At 36.8% G+C, this 10112-nt stretch overlaps 1 pseudogene; it reads left to right on the top strand.

Annotated features, from left to right (window-relative positions):
• Nucleotides 1-3976: 3976 nt before the first annotated feature.
• Nucleotides 3977-5656, top strand: LOC143879334 (phosphoserine aminotransferase 2, chloroplastic pseudogene; annotated as a pseudogene).
• The last annotated feature ends 4456 nt before the right edge of the window (nucleotides 5657-10112 follow it).

Genomic DNA, 10112 nt, shown 5'->3' with positions numbered 1-10112 from the left:
TCATCTAAGACCAATTTTTAGTATTTCACATTCTAATTCCATGGAAATGTTCATGATTTATTTATTTTTTTGCTGGTTCTAGTGTCTGTCGCAAAAATGTATTCATCAACAAGATTGTAAGGATTAGAAATCCTTTATAAATTTGTATCATCGTTTTTTTGCGACAGCTGAACCAGATTTCTCTTTTGTACAGTTCCTATTTATTAGGCTTATTGTTTCTCCAAAGAGATTTATGAGCATCAAATATTGAAGCATTCCATTCAACATTTACTAATGTAAGATTTCAGTTATTGTAAGATTTCAGTTATTGAAGCTCTACTTATCCATGCCCCACTCCCTTTCTAAACTCTAAAGCACTACAAGTTTCTTATTCGTGCCTAAATGAACCCAACAGTTTACCTCAAGAATAGTTCTGCACTTTCCAACTTAACAAAGTTACAAGTCTACATAGCTTGCTCAAAAGGGTCAGACGTGAAATGAATTATCATTTTCCCATGTGATCAGCAGTCATATTCACCGCTGGTGACTTATGTTTGTTAGTTTGTTATGTTGAAAGTTTGAAACCTTTGGAAGTTGCTTCTCCTTAAACAGGAAAAAACTTAGCCATTGATGTATGAAGAAGCAGGTAGGGCAAGGAATGTCACCAAAAATCAAACCCAAAGCTTCACCAAGGTGTTTAAGTAGAGTTCAGAAAATACTAATTCCATAAATATCTCCATTCGAAGCTATTGTGAAGAGAAAAATTAATTGGATTCAAGATACATTAAGGGTGGAAGGGGTCAAAATCATGTGATGTAAGTTTAACAAATGAGCAATATGAGCAAACTGGTTAATTTCAAAAGAAGATTATGGTAATATTGGTTTATAAAGTTTTCAGTGTCTTCTGTTAAAATGACAATTCCAAGCTATTGTGAAGAGAAAAATTAATTGGATTCAAGATACATTAAGGGTGGAAGGGGTCAAAATCATGTGATGTAAGTTTAACAAATGAGCAATATGAGCAAACTGGTTAATTTCAAAAGAAGATTATGGTAATTGTATTCTGTTAAAATGACAAATATCAATTCATTTGTTGATAAATATGTTATATATGTAAATGCCCAAGGGGGATTTCATTAAAATACACCCCTGAAGTAATAAAAATATCGACAGGGTCATCTTGCTCCTGTGCAGTACAACAATGCCTAAAACATTATAATTTGTAAGACTCCTCTTGAAGTTGAATATGACCTTGTAATAATATCAGAAGCTTGGCAATGAGAAACTGACAAACTGTCACATCTCTCTATTTCTCAATCAAATGAGAAACCCCCCATAATAAGGCTAAAAACTCAACACCAACAAAACTTTTTGCTTAAACAAAATGATCATGATTATCGTTTCTGCTCTTGAAACACAGAATTTGTTGATATTTGCAGTTCACTGAAGTTGTCATAACAAATTATAGCAATCATTTGAAACATAAAATCTTTCAGTGTTTCTCACAAGCAAGTTAACTCAGCTGTTGAGGCTCCATTGACCCATATTCTGCTTTTATAATTAACCATGTTTATCGCCTAGGTCTGTTTGCTTGCAGAATTTCTAGGGTTTATTGGTTATTTTGGTTGGTTTTGGGGTGGTGTTTGGTTGCATGCTTTGATTCAAACTATTCTGATGCTACTTGCCTTTTTTCTCCCTTGTCTGCCCATGTAGCATTAGTTTTGTCGTCCATCAAAAAATTTGAAAAAAGAAATAAAGTTTTTTGCTAGAAGAGTCTTGGGATTTAGCATTCTTTTCTTATTCTCTCTCTTCTCTCTCTATATTGGTAATGCCACCCTTACCGTCTCCTTATTTTGGTAATAAGACTCTGCACCTCTGGAAACTACTTTAGATGACAACCAAACAGACAAACCACAGTGCTACCACTACTCTACTAGGAGACAACTTCACTGTTTTACACCTGTTGACTACAATTCTAACTCACGACTGCTCTAACCAATCCAATTTGCGTGTTCCTACGAAGTTGTGACTTCTGTGGCAGGGCCCATCAATTGTGGGGCCCACTAGAAAGAAAAAAAACTCCCACTAATCATCCATGAAGAACTTTTCAAATCATGTCTATGGCGATCTGGATCAGTAGAGCCCGCCATAGATTGGTCACTCCCAAGATAACTCTATTGACTAGAAGAACTAACTCTAGGGCGAAAAGAAGAAATGGCCATGGCTGGGAAAGTCATCATTTAATGAGCAAAAGGTAGATAAATTTGCGGATTTTGATCGTCAAATGGGTGCTATAGTTCTTGGGCAAAAAGAATCCAATCGTTTTTGCATTGGATTTTTGTGGCCTGTTGGCCATGTTTTAGAAGGCAAGCAATAATAAAGATCAAACGTCGACTTCTCAAAGACAGCAATGAGTAACTTTATTGAGTGTCTTTGCCGTTTTCCACCTCACAAAAAGGTTGGGGTATCTACTTCATGTTGTATAGTTGGAAGTTGAAACAGAGAACTTGAATTTATTTAATGTAAGCTTAAGCTTGCATTTTCTTAAAATTTTAACCCTGTACAGAGGGTATTTTAATCATTACCTACTTTTGAAGCATAAATCATTAAATAACACCAACTCTAACAGCTTAAGCTTTTGTACTGATTGGTTTTTTCACATGCATAAGAACCATTGCCTCGTGAAAAATCCAAAAAGAGGGGCCACATGTGAGAAACCCTGTCAACTTAAGGCCTTGCTGGCCTTATGACAACCTATTGTGAGCCCCAAACCTATTATTGGGCTCAAAATTACATTTAAATCTGGGTCCAATAATAAGCTTAGGGCTGACAATCAGTTGTCATAATCTAAAACGAATAGGACCTAACCTTATGGAGTAATCATTTTTATTTGCATCTTGAAAGTGTTTTCCAAAAATCTATTTTGGTGGCCAACAAAGAGGCCCTAAATCATCCACCTAGAGTAGGGGCCTAGGGGGTGTTTGGGAGAGAGAAGCATCTTTCTTAAGAAATCCAAGCAAAATTTCACCTTTTTTATGGTTTTTGTCTTGAATTTTATAGAGGGCCAAGGATGACACATCAACAGACATGCAATAATTAAGTATGAGACATTCTTTGCATCTTCTTGGATTTCAATGTTATATTGGCAACCAATAAGAAGTTACGGTGTTGTGGAACTCAAATGGTAAGCAAAACGCCTGAGCCATCTTGGCTTTTGTGCAACCAAACAGTATTGAAATGGAGCTACCAAACAGTATTGAAATGGAGCTGATGGTGATAAATATATAGTCCAGTGTTTAAATCGGTCCGGGCGGTAGGAAAGCGAGGTGTACCATTTTGTCCTAGTAGTCATGAGAATTCTGGTTTGCATGCCAAAGACTCAATATTTTTTCGTCATAGGGCCCACAAGCATGAATGTTTCAAGGTGGTGGCCCACAATCCACACACATGTACACAAATATGGTGGGCCCGGAAGATCAAAGAGCCGTAGCAAAATTTGCCTTCCTTTGCAGGCCACCAACTGTCCGGTTTGGATTGTATGAATCAGTGAGATTTTTGTACACATCGACGGCTTAGAACAAATCTAATGTGTCCCCTGACAATCTTTCCTCTCAAACAGATCCGCCTTCTTTGACTTGACTAATTTTTTACTATTTTCTTTTGGGGAGTGATAAATCGACTCCCCATGTGTCTTTCTCTCTCCTCTTGGTTAGAGAGAGAAAGAGGAGAGAGATAGACACATGGGAGTCGATTTATCACTGCTGATGGGTAAACTTTTTGACTATTGATAGTAAGGAATAGGAAAAGACACTTATTCGGCCCCACTTCTGTCTTTGATCCTCAGACCTACGGTCTCGATTTCACTTACATGCCCACATATATGCGCCCATGTGGACCCCAAAAATCGTGTGTTTTACAATTGATCGTAAAAGTGACTTTCTGCCTAGTCATTTCCGTGGAAATATCAATCCACATACAAGGAATCCATTTTTAATTCGCCCACTAAACTCTGCACTTTTAAGATCATCTTCCCAACAAGGACAAAAAAAAAAAGAAACAGAGTTCCAAAAGCCCAACTTTTCTTCTTATTCCCAACAATCCGAAGAAAAAAGAATTCCAAAATCTATCTTTTCTTCTTCTTCTTCTTCTTCTTCCCAAACACCATCAATGGCTACTGCAACATCTCCCCATTCATTCCTTCTCCAAAATCCTAACCAGCCCTCCAACGGCTACTTTCTCAAAAAACCCAAAACCCCAAATGCCCATTTGTTCACCACTAACCGTTCAAAAAAACCCCTTTCCATTACCTGCACAACCCTCTCCTCCTCAACCGTCTCTCCAACCCCTTCCTTCTCGGATCAATCCCAAGACCGGGTCTTCAATTTCGCGGCGGGACCCGCCACTCTGCCGGAGAACGTGATCCGAAAGGCTCAGTCCGAGCTCTACAACTGGCGCAATTCCGGCATGAGTATCATGGAAATGAGCCACAGAGGTAAGGAGTTTCTCTCTGTAATTCAAAAAGCCGAATCAGATCTACGAACCCTATTAGGGATACCCTCAGATTATGAGGTCTTGTTCTTACAAGGTGGCGCCACCACACAATTTGCTGCTATCCCTTTAAATTTATGTAAACCTGAAGATCCTGTTGATTATGTGGTCACTGGATCTTGGGGTGATAAGGCTTTTAAAGAAGCTCAGAAATTCTGTAAACCTAATCTGATTTGGTCTGGAAAATCTGAAAAGTACACAAAAATCCCATCTTTTGATGAATTGGAACAAAACGCAGATGCCAAATATTTGCATATTTGCACGAATGAGACGATTCATGGGGTTGAATTTAAGAACTATCCGATCCCTAAAGGGGAGGATACTGTTTTGATTGCTGATATGTCGTCGAATTTCTGTTCTAAGCCTGTTGATGTGTCGAAATTTGGATTGATTTATGCTGGAGCTCAGAAGAATGTGGGCCCATCAGGGGTTACTATTGTGATTGTGAGGAAAGATCTGATTGGGAATGCGCAAGGGATTACGCCTGTGATGTTGGATTTTAAGATACACGCGGATAACAAGTCTCTCTATAATACGCCGCCTTGCTTTGCAATTTATATGTGTGGGTTGGTTTTTGAAGATCTGTTAGAGCAAGGTGGGTTGGAGGCAATGGAGAAGAAGAATTTGAACAAGGCGGGAAGTCTGTATGATACGATTGATGGGAGTGGTGGATTTTACAGATGCCCTGTTGAGAAATCGGTGAGATCGTTGATGAATGTGCCATTTACACTTGAGAAGACTGATCTTGAGGCAGAGTTTATTAAAGAAGCTGCTAAAGAAGGTATGCTTCAGCTCAAGGGTCACAGATCGGTGGGTGGGGTTCGTGCTTCGATCTATAATGCGATGCCTTTGGCGGGGGTTGAGAAATTGGTAGCTTTTATGAAGGATTTTCAGGCAAAGCATGCTTGATCCAGGCAATATGTCTTGAAGCTCTATTAGAGTGGTTTGTATCTGTTGTTGGTTTTGTTTTGTCTTTTCCTTTTCTGGTTGTATTTGGATTGCATTTGATGCAAATCCGAGTAAGGTACTGTTGTCCTATTGTCAGACTTTAATTGAATTTTGGTTTTTAGTTATTTTAAAATCATTTTATGAGTTAATCTATATGCTCTAGATGAGTAAAGTTCATGGATCTTCTTTGTTGTTCCTTTGAGTTGCATGAAATGATAGTGGATTTAGAGCATTCTGGCTAATTGAGTGTAGAATCCATTTTTTTATCCATCTGTAATATTCCCTCAATCTACTTTATCCGATGTTGACCTTGATTCTCATTCTAATATAGCTGGCCATTGCTAGTTGAGTTTTTTATGCCGATCAATGAATTTTATGCTCTTTTGAATGTATATATTTAAAGAAACTTGACAAAGACTCTGATCTTCTATTCTATTATATTGTTATGTTTCAGTTCGATTGGATAATAATTTGATGAGATGATCCTCAAATTCCATTTAATTCTGGTTGTAGCTTTCCCAATTCTGTCATTCCCTTAACATCTCATTCATCTTCTGTGGAGCAATCAATTGAAGCCTGAAGATCTCATTCATTTTCTTTTCCCTAGTGAAAACTTGTTCGCCCTCCCTCCCTCCCTCCCTCGCTCATTATGTTTCAAACTTTAAATCCTACTTGATGCTAATTTGATGACCAGGCATCAATTTTGTTTAATCTAGTCATTTTGGCACTCCCCTGAGCGTAAAATCAATTCAGCGGTGATGAAGTTACATATTATAGTTATGAAAACGCTATAGATGAAACAAATACTTATTATACACAAGAATTTCTCAACTCGCTTACCCCAAATGGGCTGCCCCTACAAAGGTTGAATTTTGTTTTTTTGAAAAAGATGACTGTTTAGAAGGAATAGCAAAGATTACAAGTGCACATCAACGGGCAAGGACAGCCCAATACAAAAAAGATCTAGTGGCCCTGACTTTGCAAGATGATCCGCCAATTTGTTAGCTCTCTTAGGAATGAATAATAAAAATGCCCCTCCCTCCAAGCAAATCGATAACGGTACTATCAATTAAACTGGCCATCTTTCATGGCTCTCACTCTTTACAGAAAGCTTTAACATACATTTTGAGTTCCGGTAAGTCTGATGGACATATTTTCTGGGTTGGATTTGGGTTTTTGAGGGTTTGGTAAGTCTATTGGATTTCTTATGTTGTTGTGTGATGATAAAATTATTAATTTTTTAAAATTGTAATGATGTTTATGGTTTTTTATCAGTTTATTGGTTTCTTCGGCTCTTTGGAGTTTTGACATCTTAGATGCATTGAATGATTTATCTTGTACACAGTATAATCTGATCAACACGTTCTTTGTTAAAGAAAAAAGACGTAAATTTAATAGATGATTATTTTGGTTTGTTTCTTCTTAAAGGTAGAAAATAGAATCGTCTGTTAATGTCTTGTTGTTTAATTATCTGTACTTAACTGGAAAGAGCAATGGCAGTTGTGATTGTATTCTTTTTTATTTTTTGAATGGCATTGTGATCGGAACCTTTATTTCTTAAATTGACAAAAATTACATTTTATTGACTCAGAGTTCCACTGCTAACCAAATTCTACTTTTACCATTGGAGTATCCTGTGGAATATTAGAACTCTTGGACTCAAATGCATGATTTAATCTGCTGTCTGATTTTAAGATAAAACATCAATCATAATTCCGAAAATCAACACGAGTTGCATTGCACCCACTCAACTCCCATATCACGCTCTAAGCAAATTGAGCATTGGATCATAATCCTCTTGTGAATTATCCTTACCCATCAATCTTTTCTTATGCAAACAGGTGATTTGTCACATAATACTGTGAGAATGTGAGTCCATATTGCTCTGAAAACTTTAACCATATGTCTGAAGAATCTGTCCTTTCTACATTCTTACATAGATGATTATATTCTATCATTCGTTGATATCATTTTCCTTAAATGTTCAAGGTAATGCTCAGTGACAAGAAACATAGAGAGAAAAGAGGAATTGAGTTTCTTGTTACAAGACTTGTGCATATAACTGAGTTGTAGGAAGGCACTTATGGAGATATTAAAGGTAATTTATGCAGAAGTTATCAGTAGCTATTATGCATTTTCTTTGTCTACAATGGATTCATATGAAATACCCATACAACAGATGACCAGTGAGTAAGCGGTTACAGATGACCGCTTAATCAAACTTCTGTGCCCTATTTTATTCCAACGTGGAAGATTTTGATACTGTGGGAATGTGAATCTACGTAGTGATGAAAATTTTAACCATCAATCTAAAGAACTGATATGTTTTAGAGTCTTGTGTTGTTTGGTATCCTTCATTTAGATCATTTTCTTTCAAGGATTAAGGTAAACTGTTTGGTTTGCAACAGGAAACTTGGCTACATGAACATGAGCCTGTACTTCTATACCCATTTCTTCCATTCAGTTTTAGTCAGCTGATCATGGAGAGATAAAGACCTCCCCAAAGAATTGAAGTGGGTCAAACATTGATAGCAACTTATGATTCAGTCGCACATTTTTAAAAAGCAAGGATCTTGGCATATGTTAAGTATCCTAGCTTGAACCCTAGTAATTTCTAAGTAGTATCTATAGTAGCTAGGGTATATTTCTGCTGAAATATACAGATCAAATTGGTGAACTTTGATTATTAATAGTGGTTGCAATCATAGATGATAAAAATTAAAATTCATGTGCTATGTTTTTGCTCATACAAGATACTCATCTGATCACATGGATTTGTAGCTACTAAGTACAAGAACATTAAATGCCCATATTTTCTGAATTTGCTAAAAGCTGCTTCATGTCTGGAGTGACCTCTATTTTCTTTATTTCTTTTGTCCGTACAACTTTTTTTTTTAAAAGAAAAAAGTTATAGAAAATCAAAAGATCCCTCAATTTGTACTTACAGTCTCAACAAGCTCTTTGATGCTATTTTCAGAGGCTGACATCGATGGAAACAACAGTTGTGACAAGTTTGTTACTGTCTCTTCACTTGTAAAAATAGATAGGCAGTGATGAGTACTTGAGCAAAGTTGTAAGTATTTTGACAAGAATGAGGTTAATACTTTCAAGTTTGTCATTGTCGTTGGTTAAGGATGCCATTGATATATGCTGCCTATAAGGACTTAAAGATCTACTTATGTAGATATATCTGCCTACTGGATTTCTTGTGTCTGTGAGACCAATACATCTGTTTATCCCCTAATCATGGTTTAAAATTTTCGGTAACAGCTTCGGACCCCACCGAAAACCGAAATTTCGGCGAAATCCAAAATTTGGCAATTTGGTTCGAAATTCCGGACCGAAATTCCGAAATTTCGGCCAAAATTTTGTAACACTTTCTTTTTTTTAATTAAAAAAGGCATATAGTCGAAATTGCGAATCGAAATTTCACACCCCCATTCCAAAATTTCGGCAGATTTCGGTTTTGGTCCCCACCAAAATCCGAAATTTAAAACCATGCTCCTAATTATGTTGTTGTAGTCTAACTTAACCGAACTCGTTTTCTTCTTTCCATGTAGGCTATATGATGCTAGAAAGATAGGCAGAAGATGGATGTGTTACCTTCCCTCTAATCATTTAGTCCTTGTTTGTTTTGGATTTTGAGAATAGATTTTGAGTCTATTATTTGACTTCAATTTATACTTAATTTTGAGTCCAACAATCAGTTTTAGACTGATACCGAGTCAAAAAATTGATAAGTTAAAAACAGTGAATAACGGTCCACTTCAAGGGGGAACCAACCTCCTAATTATCGTGGAAGAGAAGATAGAAAGGCTTGAGTTCTTATTTCTGCAATTATGGCTAATACACGGTTTTTATAGAAGAAAAAATAAACACAATCTCGGTAGAGGACTCTTTAAGTCTTAACTCCATCTCCTGAAACTTTAAAAACAGATAATTAAGTAATGCTTAGGGAGATGATAAATTCGCACCACCTGTAGGATCCGTGGGATAATTCGCACCCCTTATAACGTGAATTAGCGCTTTTTGATGTCAAATCATGCTAAAAGGGGTGCAAATTCTTATTTCCTACGCTCGTAACTAATCCCAAACTAACCAGCTTGGCAAGAGATTATATTTGTCAAAAAATAAGGGGAAATAATATCAGGTTTTAATAATGGCACAAACGTAGCTTGTCTTTTCTTTTTTAATTGATTTGTGAAAGCTTTTTGGGTACTGTAATGACTTTTGACAGCTCTTTAAATAATAAAAGACAATATGGGTTAGTGTAAATATCAAAATATGCTTGTGCTGATATCATTTCCCAAAATTAAATAAGTATGATAGACTTAATCTGTCCTGAAAATCCAAAACAAAGGGGGTGTGATTTCTACCGAGAAGCAGTTGAAGAGTCTCTTCACAGAGATGAAGTCAGACCTGGAAAGGGCTTTGTTTGTCTGTGCGGACATTTATAGCATCATATTAGATACTTTATCACACCATATTACATTACAGTGAGCTTTATAGGCCAATGGGCCTTTCTTGTAGGCCCCCACTGATGTTATTGGCCATCGGGCTATCCATGTCGGCCCAGATAGAGGGCCCAGTTAAAAGCCCAGTGTCCATTTTTTCACTTTTTCGGCCAACTATCGTTC

This window comes from Tasmannia lanceolata, unplaced genomic scaffold (assembly GCF_043159265.1).
Source record: "Tasmannia lanceolata isolate RefF3 unplaced genomic scaffold, GAP_Taslan_0.1 ptg000006l, whole genome shotgun sequence".
NCBI lineage: Eukaryota > Viridiplantae > Streptophyta > Magnoliopsida > Canellales > Winteraceae > Tasmannia > Tasmannia lanceolata.
This window is presented reverse-complemented; position numbering and strand designations above follow the sequence as displayed.